Source organism: Aethalodelphis obliquidens, unplaced genomic scaffold (genome assembly GCF_003676395.1).
Source record: "Aethalodelphis obliquidens isolate GAN/ISIS:26980383/991018 unplaced genomic scaffold, ASM367639v1 scaffold16, whole genome shotgun sequence".
Lineage (NCBI taxonomy): Eukaryota > Metazoa > Chordata > Mammalia > Artiodactyla > Delphinidae > Aethalodelphis > Aethalodelphis obliquidens.
The window spans coordinates 6,951,041-6,973,831 of NW_020837960.1; positions in this window are offsets into that span (position 1 = coordinate 6,951,041).

The window sequence follows — 22,791 nt, forward strand, 5'->3', positions numbered from 1 at the left end:
GCTCTGTGCTTTGTGACCGCCTGGAGGGGTGGAATAGGGAGGGTGGGAGGGAGGGAGTTGCAAGAGGGAAGTGATATGGGAACATATGTATATGTATAACTGACTCACTTTGTTATAAAGCAGAAACTCACACACCATTGTAAAGCAATTATACTCCAATAAAGATGTTAAAAAAAAAAAAAAAAAAGATGTGGAACCATCAACAGTTGACCAGGTCAGAAAAAATGGTGGAATAGAAGTTTCCTACCACCTTCCTCCCAAAGAACACTGATTTTGACAATCACCCACTGACTAGAGTGACTTTGTGGCAGTCCAAGAATTCAACAGAGAAGTTCAGGCACAACCTTGGAGAAGAAAAAGAGTCTGAAATTTGATACATTGAAGAGAGTAAGAGAAACAGTTTCACTCTACTCTAGTCATGTATCCCCCAAGTTGTCCGAGCTTATTGCCAAGAGATCTCAGTCCACTAGTTCTCCAAACAGAAGAAAGAGAGAGTACGTAGGTGAGTAACAGTTTTCCCCAACTGTGGGGGATGCTACCAAAGAGGCTTACTTTTTTCTCACCCCATGTAGAATACTGAGGTGCTCTATAGAGTTGTGGGGCAAGAAGAAGCTGGGAGAACAGGAGCTAAGGCTCTCATGGGTCATCAAAGTGACTCAGATCCTTCTAAATACTCTCTGGACTGCACCAGAAAGCCTGGGCACAAGCCACTGGGAATACCTGCTTGTGGATTAGCAACTGGCCACTGGAAACACTGCCAGTGCTCCATGTGCTTTACACAGAATATTCCATACCATGGAAAGATATTCTGTGATCTTGGATTAGAAGAATTAATATTGTTAAAATATCCTTACTACCTAAAGCAATCTACAGATTTAATGCAGTCTCTACCAAAATTCCAATGGCATTTTTTTATAGAAATAAAGAAACAATCATAAAATTTCTATAAAAACGCACACAAACCCCAAGCCACCAAAGCAATCCTAAAAAAGAAGAACAATGAATAAGCTGGAGGAATCACACTACCTGTTTTAAAACTATATTATGAAGCTATAGGAATCAAGCAGTATGAAATTGACATTAAAGCAGACATATGTGTGTCTATATGACAAATGAAACACAATATGTGACCAATGGAATACTGTGGAGAACTCAAATATAACCTCAGGCATATATAGTAAACTAATCTTTGACAAGGGTACCAATAACACAAAATAGGGCAAAGATAGTATCTTCAATAAAAGGTGTTAAGAAAACTGAATATCCACCACCATGCAAAAGAATTAAACTGGGATCCTAACTTAAAATACTCTAAAAAATTACCAAGAAATTAAAGACTTAGGGCTTCCCTGGTGGTGCAGTGGTTGAGAGTCCACCTGCCAATGCAGGGAACATGGATTCATGCCCCGGTCCGGGAAGATCCCACATGGCATGGAACGGCTAGGCCCATAAGCCATGGCTGTTGAGCCTGCGCGTCCAGAGCCTGTGCTCCACAACAATGAGAGGTCCGTGTACTGAAAAAAAAATAAAAAAATAAAAACTTAAATATAAGACCTGGAGCCATAAAACTCCTAGAGGAAAATATAGGGAAAAGACTCCTTGACCTTGATCTTTGGCAAATGTTTTTTGGATATGAAACCAAAACACAGGCAACAAAAGCAAAAATGAACAAGTGAGGCTACATCAAACTAAAAAGCTCTACAAAGCAAAGATCCTGAATAGACATTTTACCAAAGAAGACATACTAATGCCCAATAGGTACCTGAAAAGTTTCTCAAAATCTCTAATCACTAGGGAAATACCAATCAAAACCATGATATCACCTCACACCTCTTAGGACGGTTTTTATTTAAAAAAAAAGACAAAGAATAATAATTGTTGGTGAGACTATGGAGTAAAGGAAACCATTGTACACTATTGGTGGGAAGGTAAGTTGGTTCAGCCATTATAGAAAACAGAATGGATGTTACTCAAAAAATACAAATAGAATTACCATACGGTCCAGCAATCTCACTTCTGAGTATATATCAAAGGAAATGAAATCAACATCTTGAAAAGATATCTGCATTCTCATGTTCTTTGCAGCATTATTCACAATAGCCACCTGAATAAATGGAAAAGAAGTGTTCATGGATGAACCTAGAGGACATAACGCTAAGTGAAATAATTCAGACAAAGAAACATAAATACTGTGTGATCTCACTTATATGTGGAATATTCAAAAAAAGAAAAAATGTCAAACTCATAGAATCAGAAAATAGAATGATGGTTACCAATGTTTAGTGGGTGGGAAGACAGGGAAATGCTGGTCTAAGAATACAAGCCTTCATATATTAGATGAATAAGTTCTGGGGATCAAATATACAGACTGGTGACTATAGTTAATAATACTGTGGTGTGTACTTGAAATTAGTTAAAAGAGTAAACATTAAGCAGCTCACCATATACATAGATGAAAAGTAATTATGTGAGATGATGAATTTATTAGTTAACATGATTGTGGTAATCATTTCTCAAAGTATATATATGTCAAGCCATGATGTTGTACTCTTTATATATAATCATATATAATCTATCACACCTCAATAAAACTGAAAAAAACTGGTAAAAATAGTTGACTATATTAATGAAGGGTGAATATGCATTTTTATTCCAGTTTTATTGAAATAAAATTGACATTATAATATACAACTATGCTTGTAAAAGTTTAAGATATACCGCATAATGATTTGACTTACATACATCATGCAATGATTTGCACAATTGTTTAGTGAACATTCATTATCTAATACAGATACAAAATAAGTGAACAAGAGAAAAATATTTTTTTCCCTTCTGATGAGAACTCTTAGGGTTTATTCACTCTCTTAACAACTTTCATACAGAAAGTTGATTAATTACATTAATCATGCTCTACATTACATCTCTAGTATTTAGTTATCTTATAACTGGAAGTTTTTAAATTTTGACTGGTTTATCCAATTCCCCCTCCACCAATCCCCCACCTCTGTTAACCAAAAATCTGAACTCCTTTTCTATGAGTTTGTTTGTTTGTGAACTATAATTGAACTACCACACTATGTTATTTCCTGGTGCACAACATAGTGATTCATTATTTCTATATATTACAAAATGGCCATCATGATAAGTCTAGATACAATCTGTCACCATACAAAGATATTACATTATTATTGTCTATATTCCCCATGCAGTACATTTCATCACCATGACTTATTTATTTTGTAACTGGAAGTTTGTACCTCCTACTTTCCCTCACCTATTTCACTCCCTTATCCCCTCCCCTCTAGCAGATATCTGTTTGTTCTCTGTATCTATGACTCTCTTTTTGTTTGGTAGTCTTTGTTCATTTGTTTTGTTTTTTAGATTCCACATATAAGTAAAAACTTACACTATTTGTCTTTCTCTATCTGTCTTGTTTCACATAGCATAATATCCTCTATGTCTATTTATGGTGTCACAAATGGTAAGATTTCATTCCTTTTTTATGGTTGGGTAGTATTCCTTTGTGTGTGTATATAGCACTTCTTCTTTATCTATTCATCTATTGAAGGGCACTTGGTCTGCTTTCATGTCTTGGATATTGTGAATAATGTTACAGCGACCGTAGGGTGCATATATCTTTTCATTTAGTGTTTTTGTCTTCATCAGAAAAGTAACCAGAAGTGGAATTGCTAGATCATATGATAGTTCTGTTATTAATTTTTTGAGGAATCTCCATACTGTTTTGCATTGTGGTTGCACCAATTTACATTCCCACCAACCACACATAAGTGTTCCCTTTTCTCCACATGCTTGCTGACACCTGTTATTGGTTACGTTTTAATAGTAGCCATTTTGAAAGGTATGAGGTGATATCTCATTGTGGTTTTGATTTGCATTTCCCTGATGATTAGTGATGTTGAGCACCTTTTATGTGTATGTTGGTTATCTATGTGTCTTCTTTGGAAAAATGTCTATTCAAGTCCTCTGCCCATTTTTAAATTGGCTCGATTTCTTGATGTTGAGTTGTATGAGTTCTTTGAATATTATGAATATAAACCCCTTCTCAGATATATTATTTGCAAATATCTTCTCCCAGTCAGTAGGCTGACTTTTCATTTTCTTGATAGTTTTCTTCACTGTACAAAAGCTTTTTACTTTGATATAGTCCAATTTTTCTACTTGTGCTTTTGTTTCTACTGCCTGAAGAGGTTAATCCATACAAATATTGCTAAGACTGATGTCAAAGAGTGTACTGCCTACATTTTCTTCAAGGAAGTTTATGGTTTCAGGTCTTACATTTAAAGGTTTAATCCATTTTGAGTTTATTTATATATATAATGTGAGAAAGTAGTCCAGTTTTATTATTCTGCATGGAGTAGTACAGTTTTCCCAACACCAATTATTGAAGAGGCTTCATCCTCATTTCATGTTCTTGCCTAATTTACCATAGATTAATGGACCATGTAAGTATTGGTGCATTTCTGGACTCTCTGTTCTGTTCCATTTATATGTGTCTGGTTTTGTGCCAATACCATACTATTTTGATTTCTGTAGCTTTGTAGTATAACATGAAAACAGGGAGCATGACACCTCCAGCTTTGTTCTTTCTCAATATTATTTTGGCTATTTGGGATCTTTTGTGTTTCTTTACAAATTTTAGAATTATTTGTTCTAGTTCTGTGAAAATTACCATTGATATTTTGATAGAGACTGCATTAAATCTGCAGTTTGCCTTGAATAGTATAGTCATTTTTATGATATTAATTCTTCCAATCCATGAACATGGTAATAACTTCATTTGTTTGTGTCATCTTCAATTTCTTTCATCAGTGTCTTATAGTTTTCTGAGTACTGTTTTTTTGTTTGTTTGTTTGTTTGTTTAATATCCTTAATTAGATTTATTCCTAGGTATTTTATTCTTTTTCATGCAGTTGTAATTGGGATTATTTAATTAATTTCCTTTTCTGATAGTTTGTTGTTAGTGTACACAAATGCAACAGATTTCTGTATATTAATTTCATATCCTGAAACTTTGCTGAACTCAATTATTAATTCTAATTGTTTGGTGGAATCTTTAGGATTTTCCATATATGGAATCATGTCCTCTGCAAACAGTGACAGTTTTACTTCTTTTTTTCAAATTTGGCTTTCTTTTATTTCTTTTTCTTGTCTGATTGCTGTGGCTAGGACTTCCAATACTTTGTTGAATAAAAGTGGAAAGAGTAGGCATCCTTGTCTTTTTCCTGATCTTAATGGATTCATTTTCACCATTGAGTATGGTATTGGCTGTCAGTTTGTCATATATTTCCCTTATTATGTTGAGGTATGTTTCCGCTATACACACTTTGTTAAGAATTTTAATTATAAATAGATGTTGCATTTTGTCAAAACCTTTTACTGCATCTATTGAGATGATCATATGATTTTTATTCTTCAGTTTGTTAATGTGGTATATTATATTGATTGATTTGTGGATGCTGAACCATGCTTGCATCCCTGGGATAAACCACAGTTGATCGTGGTATATGATCTTTTAATATATTGTTAAATTTGATTTGCTAATATTGTGTTGAGGACCTTTACATCTATGTTCATTGATGATATTGGCCTGTAATTTTCTTTTTTGTGGTGTCTTTGGTTTTGGTGTCAGGAGATGCCAGCCTCATAGAATGAGTTTGAATTATTCATTTTCTGGAATAGTTTGAGATGGATAGTGTTTAACTCTTCTTTTAATGTGTGGTAGAATTCACATGTGAAGCCATCTGGTCCTAAACATTTATTTTGGGGGGAGTTTTTTTTCAATACTGATTCAAATTCATTAGTACTTGGTCTGTTCGTATTTTATATTTCTTCCAGATTCCATCTTGGAATATTGTACATTTCTAGAAATGTATGCATTTCTTCTAGGTTGTCCATTTTATTGTCATATAATTTTTTGTGGCTATCTTTTTGTTTTGTTCAGCTTGGTTGATTTCAACTACTTTGTCTTCAGATTCGCTGATCCATTCCTCTGTATTATCTAATGTACTGCTGATTCCTTCTAGTGTATTTTTAATTTGTAATTTTATTTCTCTGCTCTGTTTGGCTCTTCTTTATATTTTCTAATTCTCACTGTGTTTATCCATTCTTCTCCCAAGTTCATTGAGCATCTTTTTGTTCATTACCTAGAACTCTTCATAGAATAGATTACTTATCTCCACTTTGTTTAGTTCTCTTGGGGTTTTATATTATTCCTTTCCTTGGAACATATTTCTTTGTAATCTCATTTTACTTAATTCTCTGTGTTTATTTGTATGTATTAGGTAGGATGCGTATGTTTTCTGATCTTGCAGAAGTGGCCTTATGTAGGAGATGTCCTAGAGGGCCCAGCTGTACACTTCCCTCTGATAACCAGAGCTATATGATCTGGGGATGCCCTCTATGTGGGCTGAGTGTGCCCTTCTGTTGTGTTGGGGGCCAACTACTGTGGACATGCTCTTAGGCAGGGCTGGTCTCTGGCCCATTGGCCTAACAGACCCTGACTTGTGTAAGACTGCCAGCTACAGGTGGGAAGAGATAGATCCTGAGGACATGCTATGAGGCCCCTGAATCCTGAGTCCTGAGATTGATGCCTTCCCATTGGTGAGTGTGGCTCTCTCCTAAGGTAGTTGACTATATAACCTGGGGATCCTGGGCCTGTTGCTTGCCTACTGGTGATTGATGTTGTGTCTTAGGGTGATGGGCTGCAGAGACTGAGGTTCCCAGTGTTGGTTCCTGCCTGTTATATGCCCGGCTAGGGACTTGGGTGTTCCACGTCTGATGCCAACCTGCTGGTACGTAATGCCAGGTCCCAGGGTAGCTTGCTGGGGGGCCTGAGGGAGTCCAGGGCTGGTGCTAACCTTCCAGTGGTGTCTGGGTCCTGGAAATAATAGGCTAGAGTAAGGGTTCCAAAATGGCTTTTGTGAGCACCAGTGTCCTCATGGTAGAATGAGCTCCCAAAAATGGCTGCTGCCAGCATCTATGTCCCCACGGAGAGTCCCAGTTGCCTCTTGTCTCTCTAGGAGGCTCTCCAGGCTCAGAAGTGAGTCTGACCCAGGCTCCTTTCAAATTACTGCTTCTGTGCTGCCTCTCACAGCATGTGACGTTTTGCATGTGCCCTTAAAGAGCAGAGTCTCTGTTTCCCACAGCCCTTCAGCTCTCTTATATGCAGACTCTGCTAACCTTCAAAGCCAGACATTTTGGGGGCTTGTCTTCCTGGTGCAGAGCCTCTTAGCTGGGGAACCTGATGTGGAGCTCAGACTCCTCATTCCTTGGGGAGAACCTCTGCATTTGTGAGTAAACTTCGATTTGTTAGTCTCATAACCAAGAGTGTGGGTCTTGACAATACCACAACTCCACCCCTCCTACCTATCTCTCTGTGGTTCCTTCTTTATATGTTTAGTTGAGGAAAACCTTTTCTGCTTGTCTTCAGACCATTCTCATTGATTGTTGCTCTTTAAATAGTTGTAATTTTGGTATGCCTATGTGGGACATAACCTCAGTGCCTTCCTACTCCACCATCTTGGCCACTCATCTGAATATGCATTTTTAATCCATCATTGACACTGAATCAGAAACTTATATTTCCTTTACTACAACTATATTTTCTTAATTCTAAGAAGAACTGATTCTGATCTCTCAATTTAATAACAGCCTTTCACATTAAAAAAACTACATTTAAGTGCATATTGAGGTCACAGTACTACAGTGTAACAAGAAGTATCTTTGGGGAATTATATTTTACCTTATCATCCTTCTGTTTTTTTTTTTTTAATTTCAGAAGATCATAATGTTTTTATTATAGGAATAGATTAAAATGTTGACATCTCAACTGTGTATAAATTATGTTCCATAGCAAGCATGGTTTGATACACAAAATGAACAACTGTGATGCATTCTTTGGGAACATAGGTATAATATATCTCTGCACCTCTGCAGATAGGTACATATATATTCTTCTGATATTAATTCCTTTAAATTTCAGTTCATTCCAACAGTTTAATATGTTTTTTGAAAATTTTGAATTCTAAGAATGGAGTGTAATCTGTAGGTAAGTGTACTATAGCTCTCTCATAATTCAGTTTGGGAATTGCAGAAAACTGATCTTTGGGAACAATAAGTTATTTATGAGGGATAAAAAGTATCTATCTATGAAGCAACCTACAACTCAAGAAAAGAAAACTGAACCTAATTAAAGATAAAACAAGAAAAAAAAAACACAAAATTATTGGTTCTCCCAAAACTTTATGATGAAGTGGAGATTTTGCATCCCAGGCTATTAACAAACAAGACTGAAGTTTAATTCTGAGAATACAAAGCAGAGATGTCACAGTCAAGTCAAGAAAATAGTCCTATTCAAGAATGCTATAGAGAGTGAGAAACGCTGTACACAAAGTTCAATGCTATTAAAAATCTGGACAAAAAGGAGAGAGTAGGATTGATATTTGCTGATCAATGAAAATTTCTGGTAAAATAAAACTTTGCTTCTTTCAGACCCCAGACAAAAGAAACACGGAGAATATGTAAATTGCTTTCTGGTAATATAGACCAGAACCCAGGATTCAGTTTTGAAGGGTGATCAACCACAATAAGTCACAACTTCTGCCCCACCCCCTGCCACTAAATATTGGTAATAATTTAGGAAACTTGACCTTGACATCTACAGACAATTAAGGCATAGAACAAATGTCAGCAAACCATATCTCTATTTTAGTTCTGTTTGGAAAATGTCTGGGAATAGATGGACATCTGACTATGTGATCATGAAGGGTAACTAAGGTGGTGACTCACTCCTCATTAGGGACAGGAGACCTCTAAGTTGTCATGAGTAAACATTTCACCATTAGAAGGAGTGTCTGAAATAGAATAGAAATGATTCATTAGTTCCATGTCAAAAACAGTACCTTTATCATTCTGCTTATTCACACAGAGAAAGCCGTAACACTGTTTAATAAGTTCCAAAACCATGGCTCAAAAATGGTGAGGACAGAGGAACAACCTTGGAGAACAAAAAATATAATGTCAGAAACAAAGGTGAGAAAATAATAACTTGTAAATATATAACACATAATAAGTACTATAAATACTTCTGATTGGACAAAATAAAAATTATGGCTAAAATAAATATAATCTCAGACACCAAACCTTTGAAATAGCAAGTTATTTCTTGGAATTAGAGCAGTATTTTACAATTAGGTAATGCCCTGCAGGTACAAAATGGTTTTAGGTAATCTTATTTTATTTGATCCTTCCTCTGATTCTTTGAAACAGATGATAGCTTGATGATATTATTCTGAAAATAATAAAACTGAATATCAGAGAGTGTTACTGAATTTGTCCTGGGTGTATGACCCTCCAACAAGATCCATTGATTTAAACCCCAGAGCTTAACTCCTGAAACAACCTGCCTATTAACAATATGCCCATATGGAATTGGAATTGAAATGGGCTTAGAAATCATTACAGTTGGAAAAAAATGGAGCCCAGGGAAATTAAGCAATTTTCCATATTTATATATCAAGTTATTGTCAGACCTCAGATTAGGACTTAATGGAATTCTACTTCCAGAGTTGCTTTAGGGAAAATAAAATAAAATGTTGCTTTATAAGTTAGTAACAAAAGTAGAAATCATTTAATTAAAAAGATCTCTCTCTCTCTCTCTCTCTCTGTCTATCTTGTTCATGAATGACCAAGTCAGTAAATGTAATAAAAGATATAGGAAGTATCTTATCTTAGTACCATCCTAATGGTTTAAAATTGATCTCTAAAAGGCCAAATGTTTCATGTAAGATATGCATTCTATACCTGTTAGAAAGTACTTTGTTGGATAGGCTAGCATGTAGCATTTATTGTATTAAATAAATGGCATGAATTCAGATAAAGTGTATTAGTTGGATATAAAGTGTAATTGAAAAATTGAATTATGCATGTATGCCAAAATCTCAAAAATAAATAATGAAATCCTGCTTTGTTAAGAAGTTTTACAATTGACTAATAAGCACATACAAGTGATATCCAGAAATGCAGGAAACCAAACCATAATTTGCTTACAAAATCTCTGGTGAGTATTCTTGTCAGTAGGAACACCTATCATGTACAAGGTCATCATACTGTTTCCATGAGGTTAAATGCACCAATTAGTATTTTCTTTCAAACTGACCTACAGAGAAATATAATCAGAAAGCAGAAAGTTTAGCAAGCTGGAGGTTTACAAGATTGTGTTAAATGACGAGCTTTTTTTTTTTTTTTTTTTTTCTGTCCTTCCTAAATGTTCAGCTTCCTGCCATTTTTCCTTTGTTTTGTTTTTGCTTTTCTGAGAAATGTAACATCTTATAATTTCTGTTGAGGGGTAACTTGCATTCCAGTCTTGATGTACTAGAGAGACCTTTATTAAACAAATATTTCTGCCTTCTGTTTCATGCTTTCTCCCTGGAGGTGGAGGTTGAGAGTGGCAGGACAAACTTCCTGAATGGTGAATTTGGAAGGGGAAGCTGGTCCTGGGCAGCCTGGTCCCTCTTTCTTTCTCTTTCCCTTAAGAGTTTGCTGACCACAGAGAGCATGGAATTTAATCCTGAAGCTCAGTAGTATGGTGTCATCTCTTACACAGAAAAAGACAGAGTCTCAATACCAACTTCATCAATGAGAAAAGTAGGATCTTTGTCTTCAGCAGCTTTAATTACTTGTCAGTTATCTCAATTGAATGAGCACTCATATAGAAAAGCAGCATGACATTTATTGGGCTCTTTAAACACACATTTGTTGCATTGATGTGTGTGTCTCAGGGATAGATAAGGAAGGTAAAGATATATGGAACAAAATATAAATGGAAAGGCTGAGGTTTCTCATGTGGCTAAGGCCTTGGACTTGGGTATGTTATACAGGAGCTTTGAACTTGATAGTTAATAAAGGTTTAAAGTGGGTCATGTGACTAAATTTGCCTTATGTGAGAGGCTCATTTACTACTGCTATTTAGGCAAATGGCTATAAGCCTTAGATCACATGCGATATTGACCTTGTCAATACACTGAAGCTTATGCCAGCCTGGTTTATTGGAAGTACTGGAATTCATAGAAGAGAGGGATATACATGCAGGTCCTACTGCAAAGTTGCAGGATTTAGCAAAGACGTGAGGCCATTTGTGCCTCAAGAAAATGTGCAGAGGACCCCTTGGCCGTGTCATATTTTTTGGTTAAGTAAGGTGTCTCATCAGACACCTTAACTTTGGAAAGCAAACCCTGAACATCTACCATAGGTAGTCATGGCCATATTATTGGAGATTTAAGATGCAACTTGTAACTTTACAAGGTTGATTTTGCAGAACCAGGCATAAACATTACTATGTGAGTGATTCCAGTGAGTTACTTTAGCAGTTAGTAAGTTGGGAAGATCTTAAAATATAGTGACAGCTGAAGCCAGGGGAAATGGTTTTCAATACACATGTCTTTTAGACATTACAGTATGAAAAAATATTTCTATCTTCAAATATCTGGGCACATGTGTTTCATGGGTGCCACAGAGTGTGCTCAAGTTGGCTCAGCATTTGTTTACAGAGTAAAATAATTTCCTTACAAGGTGGATTTCTTAGGTATAATACATGACATAGCAAAAAGTGTGGTTACAACCAGAACTACCTTTAAACCCAGGGAATACGTAATTCTACTTATAGGCCCTTCATAAGCTACACACAAGCATATTCAGATCCTCAGAATATCCTGCTCAAATGGTTCCGTACTTACCTTCAAGGACTGTGCAGAGCCTTTCCCTAAATCCCTCTTCTTGAAAGTCCAAGGTAACAGGTACACATATCCTTAAATCTGAGGCATAGCCCAGTGATAAATGTGAACTGGTGTTGGAATAAAAGGCAGGTTTTTAGATGGACAGAGGAAAGTTCCAAGGTCAGAATCTGGCTTGGTCTATAGACGGTGTTTTGGTTTACATTGCTTGAATTCTGACAATTCTAAATTTGTGATGACTTTCAGCCTCAGTTTCCTTTGAAGAACATAAAATATAATGCTGTTAGGGTACAACTTGAGGTGGGACATGGAAGGGCACACTGTCAGAGAAAGTTGCTAAGCTCAGACTTGTGAGATGAGGAGAAACCTTAGGGAAATGGTATGTGGGATTGTTCTTGTACTCTTCTCCTGGGCTCTATGAATATTAGGAATGGGTCTGAAAATAACCCTCATTTGGCCTAAGACTATAAATGCCCACATAGAAGATTGTCTCAGTGTTACATGAATAGATAAAGCACGTATTCAATACATTGAACAAGTGACAGAAACCAACTGGAAAGTATGAAGTTTAGAATGTTGCAATAGACTGAATGTTTGTATGCTCCCCAAATCCTAACCCTAAGGTGATAGTATTAGGAGGTGGGGCCTTTGAGAGGTAATTAGACCACAGGGTGGAGCCCTCATGAATGGGATTCTTGCCCTTATAACAGACCCCAGAGAGTTCTCTCACCAGCTTTTCTCATCATATGAAGATACAAGAAGACTTGCAACCCAGGAACCCCAAAAAGACTCAGCAGAACTGACCATGCTGCCACCCTGGTCTTAATCTTCCAGCCTCCAAAATTGTACAAAATGAATTTCTATTTATAAGCCACCCAATAGCACTATTTTTTTTTTAAGTAGCCAAACTAAGACTGAAAGACTGAATAAGAAAAAAAAAATTAACTGTCACCTCAAATAAATTTGTTTTAACAGTGTGTTGCAATTGTCAGTATCTCAAATGCACTCTCAGAGAGAAAGCAGTAGGTATAGGTGCATGTCTCCTCAGATATGGTAAATGCAAAATGCAAAAATTAGCATCTTGCTGAGTTTTATCCAAAGCTTTAGGGGGCTTTAGTGTACAGGTTATCGATTCTGAGCAACTGGCATATGTTCAAGAGCATCCTGACAAGACAGAAGCCAAGAATATTTTCACAATTTATATCTTACACACTCACATACCACTGATTTACTGACATTCTAGGCAACACCAAATACTGGGTTCTAGAAACATAATTTTTCTTCAAATATTTGCAATAGAGGTTTGGATTGGATTGTTTTCTAAATGTTTTGGGTGTTCAGTCTAATGTTGTGGTAATTTTGCATGTCCTTTTTAACTCTTTTTACTCATAAAAAGTGAGGCAAGCCCAAAATATCTAATTGATTGAATAAAACTCCTTATGCCCCAAAGAAACTAACAAACTACACCCATTCCAAATGCTAGCCCTACCCAGGCATTAAGTACCCCTCCACTGGTTATGAGCAGAATAACAAATTGGGAAGAATGGATCTTGAACTCCGCTTTGTTGCAGCTGGTTTCAGATTTTACATCCAAACAAATATTTTACTTTTTTAACCTTACTTTTCCTGGAGAAATTATTAATGGGATAAAAATTATAGTAGATATTTGGAATGTTTTGTGTTATGTCTACATGATGCCATTGAATCTTATTTCTTACACTTCAATAATTATATACTAAACATAATTTAGTTTGGAGAATAAAATAGGATATTAATTTCAAATTTGCATACAAAACAACCTGAGAATTTTTAACAGGGAAGAGCAAAATCTGATTCCATGTTGGATCTGTTTCTTTTACTTTAACCTTTGTTCTTGTTATTATAATTATACATAATGGGATTAATTGGGAGATTGGGATTGACAGATATACACTAATATGTATAAAATACATCAGTAATAAGAACCTGCTGTATAGCACAAGGAACTCCACTTCACTGTACAGTAGAAACTAACACAACATTGTAAAACAACTATACCCCAATTACAAAAAAAAAAGAAGAAAGAAAAACAACTTCTTAAATAATCTAAAATCCAAAAAATAATAATAATCATACATAATAGCCTGCCTCAGAGAACTCTGCCACTCTGTCTGAATGTTACAAAAGTGCCTTTGTTCTGCTCAAAGGAAGACAATCTGACCCTGCCCACTAGTGAATGGCTGCAGAAAAGAAGATATTAACACATCCCCTCCCCGATGCTGGCCAAACCAGGAAATATTTTGCAAGACTAATGGCCTTTTTACTTTACTTCATCACGTTTGCCTCTTCTCTGTTCTATAAAAGAAACTGGCATTCAGATCCCTATAAGATGGTACTCTGGGACATTATTCTGCCATCTTCTTGGATACCCAGCTTTCTGAATAAAGTCATTATTCCTTGTCTCAATACCTTGTTTCCCAATTATTGGCCTGTCTTGTGGTGGGCATACTGAGTTTGGACTTGGTAACAAATTTACTAATACATTGTTCTTTTCAGCATCTTCTGGCATCAAAATATATCTACTAATGCCCAGGATTTCCAGGAACAACCAAGTGAAAAGGGGTTGATATTGGAGACTGACTTGTGAAGGTGGAATGAGGCCTGTCTTGATAGAATTTTGACCTCCAAAAAGATGAGTGATAGCTTTGATTGACCACAACCTCAACATTTAAGCCTGATGTATTAAAAAATTCAATTTGACTAATGACACAAGCCATTTCGAATGAAAAAAAAATACACAATGTGAGAGTTGTGAGTTAAGTTTTATGAGGTCTATAGCCCAGGGATAGAATTTCAGATAGCTCTGAGAAACTGCTCTGAAGAGGTAGTGGGGGAAGGTCAGTATATATGTCAGTTTGGTGAAGCAGGGTACATGCAATCAAGAACACATTTTTGCAGAAGGTTGCTGCTAGTCATGAGGAACAGATGTCTCCGTTAATGATTTTAGTGCTTTTCAAGATATGATATGCAAGAGCTAGGCTTACAAAGTCTCTTGAAAACATCTGTCTGAAGACCTGTTCTTGCCGGTGTCTCCTAGAGCACAGAGCACCTCATTCCTGATTTCCACCCTGAAATCCTTTCAAGGTGTATTGAAGGTCAGCGGCTGAAGGGGTTTGTGACCTAATCCTTGAAGAGGCAGATGGCGAGAGCCAATTTGTAGTTGACAGCCACATATGCCAATATTATCTTTATTGGTAATAAAGGTGATATTTAACTCAAATCTGAGGTCCTGTCTTTATTTCTCAGTTTGTTGGAAAGGACCTCTGATTGAAAAGGCAGAAAAGGAAGTATTCAATTTAGAACATTATCTTTGTTGGTAATTTTATTAAACTTATCAGATTTTTATTTCAAACTAAATTTAATTTTTTATAAATTTTTATTAATAAAATAACTAACTCCAAAATCCATTCATTCACTTCACTAAGGTTTAACATTTTTCCACATTTGTGTTGTTATCTTCTTGGTTTTGTTGACTGAAAAAAATGCACAACGTAAATGTTGAGAATTATGTTTTATTTTGTGTACTTTTTGAAGATTTCAAGCCAGAGAAGCAGCCTCTCAGAATAGTTCAGAGGGACTGTTTGGAAAAGGTAAGAAAGGAACCAGGATATATAGGAATTTTGTGACAAAGATCAGGTAGTCAGAATAGCAAAATATTACCATTAATTAAAGAAAACCAGATATCACAAGTTAATGAATTTAGTGTTTTTCTATGTATGGGAAGATGCAAGAGTCTGGGCTCATTGAAATCATTCCTTTGATATGTACCTCAGCTATCTAGGGCCAGTATCCTTCGCTTTCCCATCCTGAGTCCCCTCAGGGTGCACTGCTGGGGGCGGCTGTAGTGGCTGATGGCTTGATTGCGGCAATATCCTTTGCTTACTGATATGGTAGGTGGCATTCTTAGTTCACAGTCTCTTGGTCTTTCTCTCTGCATACAACTGTATTATAAGGCAGGGAGGGGACCTTCAATGTGAAGGAGGAGTAAGACGTGGAGATCACTTTCCTCCACACAAATACATCAAAAATACAACTACATGTGGAACAACTCCTACAGAACACCCACTGAATACTGGCAGAAGACCTCAACTTCCCAAAATGCAAGAAAATCCCCACGTACCTGGCAGTGTGGCTGACAGGGTCTTTGTGCTCCAGCCTTGTGTCAGGCCTGAGCCTCTGAGGTGGGAGAGACGAGTTCAGGACACTGGACCACCACAGACTTCCCAGCCCCATGTAATTTCAATCAGTGAGAGCTCTCCTAAAGATCTGTCTCAAAAAAAGACACAGCACCATCCAACAGCCAGCAAGTTCCAGTACTGGACACACCAAGTCAAACAATTGGCAAGATAGGAATACAACCCCACCCATTAGCAGAGAGGCTGCCTAAAATCATACTAAGTTCAGAGCCACCCAAAATACACAACCGGACATGGTCCTGCCCACTAGAAAGACAAGATCTGCCCCACCCACCAGAAAACAGGCACGAGTCCCCTGTATCAGAAGGCTGACACAACTCACCGAACAAACTTTACTCACTGAGGGAAGACAACAAAAACAGTGGGAACTATGAATCAGCAGCCTGCAAAAAGGAGACCCCAAACACAGTATGTTAAGCAAAATGAGAAGACAGAGAAATATGGAGCAGATGGAGGAGTAAGGTAAAAACCCACCAGATCAAACAAATGAATAGGAAATAAGCAGTCTACTGAAAAAGAATTCAGAGTAAGATAGTAAAGATGATCCAAAATCTTGGAAATAGAATGGAGAAAATACAAGAAATGTTTAACAAGGATCTAGAAGAACAAAAGAGCAAACAAACAATGATGAACAACACAGAAATAAAATTAAAATTTCTCTAGAAGGAATCAATAGCAGAATAACTGAGGCAGAAGAACGGATAAGTGATCTGGAAGATAAAAGACTGGAAATAACTACCACAGAGCAGAATAAAGAAAAAAGAATGAAAACAATTGAGGACAGTCTAAGAGACCACTGGGACAACATTAAATGGACGAGCATTCGAATTATAGGTGTTCCAGAATAAGAAGCAAAAAAGAAAGAATCTGAGAAAATATTTGAAGAGATTATAGATGAAAACTTCCCTAACATGGGAAAGGAAATAGTCAATCAAGTCCAGGAAGCACAGAGACTCTCATACAGTGTAAATCCAAGGAGAAACATTCTAAAATACATATTAATCAAGCTATCAAAAATTAAACACAAAGAAAAAATATTAAAAGCAACAAGGGAAAAACAACAAAGAACATAAAAGGGAATCCCCATTAGGTTAAAGCTGATCTTTCAGCAAAAACTCTGCAAGGCAAAAGGGAGTGGCAGGACATATTTCAAGTGTTGAAAGGGAAAAACCTACAATGAAGATTACTCCACCCAGCAAGGATCTCATTCAGATTCAATGAAAAACTTAAAACCCATACAGACAAGCAAAAGTTAAGAGAATTCAGCACCAACAAACCAGCTTTACAACAAATGCTAAAAGAGTTTTTCTAGGCAAGGAACACAAGAGAAAGGAAAGACCTACAATAACAAACACAAAACAATTAAGAAAAATAGTATTAGGAGCATACATATTGATAATTACCTTAAAAGAAAATTGATTAAGTGCTCCCACCAAAAGACATAGACTGGCAGAATGGATACAAAAACAAGGCCTGGGTATAGGCTGTCTACAAGACACCCACTTCAGCCCTAGGGACACATACAGACTGAAAGTGAGGAGATGGAAAAAGAAATTCCATGCAAATGGAAACCAAAAGAAAGCTGGAGTAGCAATTCTCATATCAGACAAAATAGACTTTAAAATAAAGACTATTACAAGAGACAAAGAAGGACATTACCTAATGATCAAGGGAGCAATCTAAGAACAAGATATGACAATTGTAAATATTTATGCACCCAAGATAGGAGCACCTCAATACATAAGGCAAATACTAACAGCCATAAAAGAGAAAATTGACAGTAATACAATCATAGTAGGGGACTTTAACACTCCACTTTCACCAATGGACAGATCATCCAAAATGAAAATAAATAAAGAAACACAAGCTTTAAATGATACATTAAACAAGATGAACTTAATTGATATTTATAAGACATTCCATCCAAAAACAACAAAATACACATTCTTCTCAAGTGCTCACGGAACATTCTCCAGGATAGATCATATCTTGGGTAACGAATCAAGCCTTGGTAAATTTAAGAAAATTGAAAGTGTCTTTTCTGACCACAAAGCTATGAGATTACATATCAATTACAGGAAAAATATCTGTAAGAAAAACAAACACATGGAGGCTAAACAACACACTACTTAATAACAGGAGATCACTGAAGCAATCAAAGAGGAAATCAAAAAATACCTAGTAACAAATGACAATGAATACCCAACGACTGAAAACCTATGGGATGCAGCAAAAGCAGTTCTAAGAGGGAAGTTTATAACAATACATTTCTACCTTAAGAAAGAAGAAAAATCTTAAATAAACTTAAACCTAAAGCAATTAGAGAAAGAACAAAAAAATACAGAAAGTTAGCAGAAGGAAAAAAACATGGAGATCAGATCAGAAATAAATGAAAAAGAAAAGAAGGAAACCATAGCAAAGATCAATAAAACTAAAAGCTGGTTCTTTGAGAAGATTAAAAAAAAAAAGATAAACCATTAACCAGACGTATCAAGAAAAAAAGGGAGAAGACTCAAATCAATAGAATTAGAAATGAGAAAGGAGAAGTAACAACTGACACTGCAGAAATACAAAGGATCATGTGAGATTACCGCAACCAACTATATGCCAATATAATGAACAACCTGGAAGAAATGGATAAATTCTTAGAAATGCACAACCTTCTGAGACAGAACCAGGAAGAAATAGAAAATATGAACAGACCAATCACAAGTACTGAATTTGAGTCTGTGATTAAAAATCTTCCAACAAACAAAAGCCCAGGACCAGAAGGCTTCACAGGCGAATTCTATCAAACATTTAGTGAAGAGCTAACATCTATCCTTCTCAAACTCTTCCAAAATATAGCAGAGGGAGGAACACTCCCAAACTCATTTTACTAGACCACCATCACTCTGATACCAAAACCAGAAAAAGATGTCACAAAGAAAGAAATCTACAGGGAAATATCACTGATGAATATAGATGCAAAAATCCTTGACATAATACCGGCAAACAAAATCCAACAGTGCATTAAATGGATCATACAGTATGATCCAGTGGGGTTTATCTCAGGAATGCAAGGATTCTTCAATATACGCAAGTCAATCTACGTGATACACCATATTAATAAAATGAAAGACAAAAAACAAATGATCATCTCAATAGATGCAGAGAAACCATTTGCTAAAATTCAACACCCATTTATGATAAAAAACCCTCTGGGAAGTAGACATAGAGGGAACTTTCCTCAACATAATAAAGGCCATATATGACAAACCCACAGCCAACATCGTCCTCAATGTTGAAAAACTGAAACCATTTTCACTAAGATAGGAACAACACAAGGTTGCCCACTCTCACCAATATTATTCAACATAGTTTTGGAAGTTTTAGTCACAGCAATCAGAGAAGAAAAAGAAATAAAAGGAATCCAAATCGGAAAAGAAGAAGTAAAGCTCTCACTGTTTTCAGATGACATGATACTATACATAGAGAATCCTAAAGATGCTACCAGAAAACTACTAGAGCTAATCAATGAATTTGGTAAAGTAGCAGGATACAAAATTAATGCACAGAAATCTCTTGCATTCCTATACACTAATGATGAAAACTCTGAAAGTGAAATTAAGAAAACACTCCCATTTACCATTGCAACAAAAAGAATAAAATATCTAGGAATAAACCTACCTAAGGAGACAAAAGAACTGTATGCAGAAAATTTTAGGACCCTGAAGAAAGAAATTAAAGATGATACAAATAGATGGAGAGATATACCATGTTCTTGGATTGGAAGAATCATCATTGTGAAAATGACTCTACTACCCAAAGCAATCTATAGATTCAATGCAATCCCTATCAAACTACCACTGGCATTTTTCATAGAACTAGAACAAAAAATTTCACAATTTGTATGGAAACACAAAAGACCCCGAATAGGAAAACAATCTTGAGAAAGAAAAACAGAGCTGGAGGAATCAGGTTCCCTGATTTCAGACTATAATACAAAGCTACAGTAATCAAGACAGCATAGTACTGGCACAAAAAAAGAAATATTGATCAATGGAACAGGATAGAAAGCCCAGAGATAAACCCACATACATATGGTCACCTTATTTTTGATAAAGGAGGCAAGAATATACAGTGGAGAAAAGACAGCCTCTTCAATAAGTAGTGCTGGGAAAAGTGGACAGCTACCTGTAAAAGAAATTAGAATACTTCCTAACACCATACAAAAAATAAACTCAAAATGGATTAAAGACCTAAATGTAAGGCCAGACACCATCAAACTCTTAGAGGAAAACATAGGCAGAACACTCTATTACATAAACCACAGCAAGATCATTTTTGACCTAGCTCCTAGAGAAATGGAAATAAAAACAAAAATAAAACAAATGGGACCTAATGAAACTTAACAGCTTTTGCACAGTAAAGGAAACCATAAGCAAGACAAAAAGACAACCCTCAGAATGGGAGAAAATATTTGCAAATGAAGCAACTGACTAAGGATTAATCTCCAAAATATGCAAGTAGTTCCTGCAGCTCAATATCAAAAAAGCAAACAACACAATCCAAAAATGAGCAGAAGACCTAAATAGACACTTCTCCAAAGAAGTATACAGATTGCCAACAAACCCATGAAAGGATGCTCAACATCATTAATCATTAGAGAAATGTAAATCAAAACTACAATGAGATATCATCTCACACCAGCGAGAATGGCCATCATCAAATAATCTACAAACAATAAATACTGGAGAGGGTGTGGAGAAAGGGGAACCCTCTTGCACTGTTGGTGGAAATGTAAATTGATACAACCACTATGAAAGACAGTATGGAGATTCCTTAAAAAACTAAAAATAGGACTACCATATGGCCCAGCAATCCCACTACTGGGCATATAACCTGAGAAAACCGTAATTCAAAAATAGTTATGTACCAAAATGTTCATTGCAGCTCTGTTTACAATAGTCAGGATATGGAAGCAACCTAAGTGTCCATCAATAGATGAATGGATAAAGAGGATGTGCCACATATATGTAATGGAATATTACTCAGCCATAAAAAGAAACGAAACTGAGTTATTTGTAGTGAGGTGGATTGACCTTGAGACTGTCATACAGAGTAAGTAAGTCAGAAAGAGGAGAACAAATACCATATGCTAACACATATATATGGAATGTAAGAAAAAAATAAAAAAGGTCAGAAGAACCTAGCAGCAAGATGGGAATAAAGATGCAGACCTACTAGAAAATGGACTTGAGGATACAGGGAAGGGGAAGGGGAAGCTGGGACAAAGTGAGAGAATGGCATGGACATGTATACACTACCAAACGTAAAATAGATAGCTAGTGGGAAGCAGCCGCATAGCACAGGGAGATCAGCTCCATGCTTTGTAACTACTTAGAGGGGTGGGATAGGGAGGGTGACAGGGAGGGAGATACAAGAGTGAAGAGATATGGGGACATATGTATATGTGTGACTGATTCATTTTGTTATAAAGCAGAGGCTGACACTCCATTGTAAAGCAATTATACTCAATAAAGATGTTAAAAAAAAAGCCTAGTAGGTTTCTTGCTTATCAAATTATAATCCATATCTCATTGCTTATGAATGAATGAGAGCTGAATCACCAAGTAATGGAAAAGCTTATTTATGATACAGCTAGACAGGTATGAGAATTTATATTTTAAAATTGAAACTGCATAATACAATCCCTAATAATCCTTTTATACATTTTTCTATATGCAGGTTTTAATTATTTTTGACAGCATTATGTAAATTGGCTGCAAACCTATTAAAAATTTGAAGAAAACTTTGTTGATAGTGGTAAATTCAGTTAATTTTCAATTCTGTAATACCCTTTTGAATTCAATATTGATACTGAGTTAACACGACAGTTGTTGAATTTACTAAACTTAGACACAGGTTTGAAACTGATGTGTTCATATCAATTCCTCTAAAACTGATGAGTTTCACAAATGTTAATGTTAAAGGAAAATGATCGGGGTTCTCAATTAAGTTTATTTGAAAACTTTTAAGTATATCTGGAACAATTTGGTTATATGAATTTTCTTTTTCAACTGTAAATTTTATGAAATTTAAATATGGATCAAGTTCATCCAATGAAAATTGTGTCCAAATTCAGATGTCCTGTAAGTGCAAAATATACATTTGATTTTGAATACTTAGTACTAAAATAATGTAAAAAGCTCATTAATAACTTTTATATTAACTGTTGAAATGGTAATATTTTGATATATCATATTCAAAACATTATTAAAATTTAAACAAAACAAGACAAAACTACAATGAGGTATCATCTCACACCTGTCAGAATGGCCATCATCAAAAAATCTACGAACAATAAATGCTGGAGAGGGTGTGGAGAAAAGGGAACACTCTTGCCCTGTTGGTGGGAATGTAAATTGATACAGCCACTATGGAGAACAGTATGCAGTTTCCTCAGAAACTAAAAATAGAACTACCATATGACCCAGCAATCCTACTACTGGGCATATACCCTAAGAAAACCATAATTCAAAAAGAGTCATATACCACAATGTTCATTGCAACTCTATTTATAATACACGGGACATGGAAGCAACTTAAGTGTCAATTGACAGATGAATGGATAAAGAGAATGTGGCACATATATACAATGGAATATTACTCAGCTATAAAAAGAAAAAAAATTGAGTTATTTGTAGTGAGGTAGATGGACCTAGATTCTGTCATACAGAGTGAAGTAAGTCAGAAAGAGAAAAATAAATACCGTATGCTAACACATATATATGGAACCTAAAAAAAAAAAAAAAAAAAAA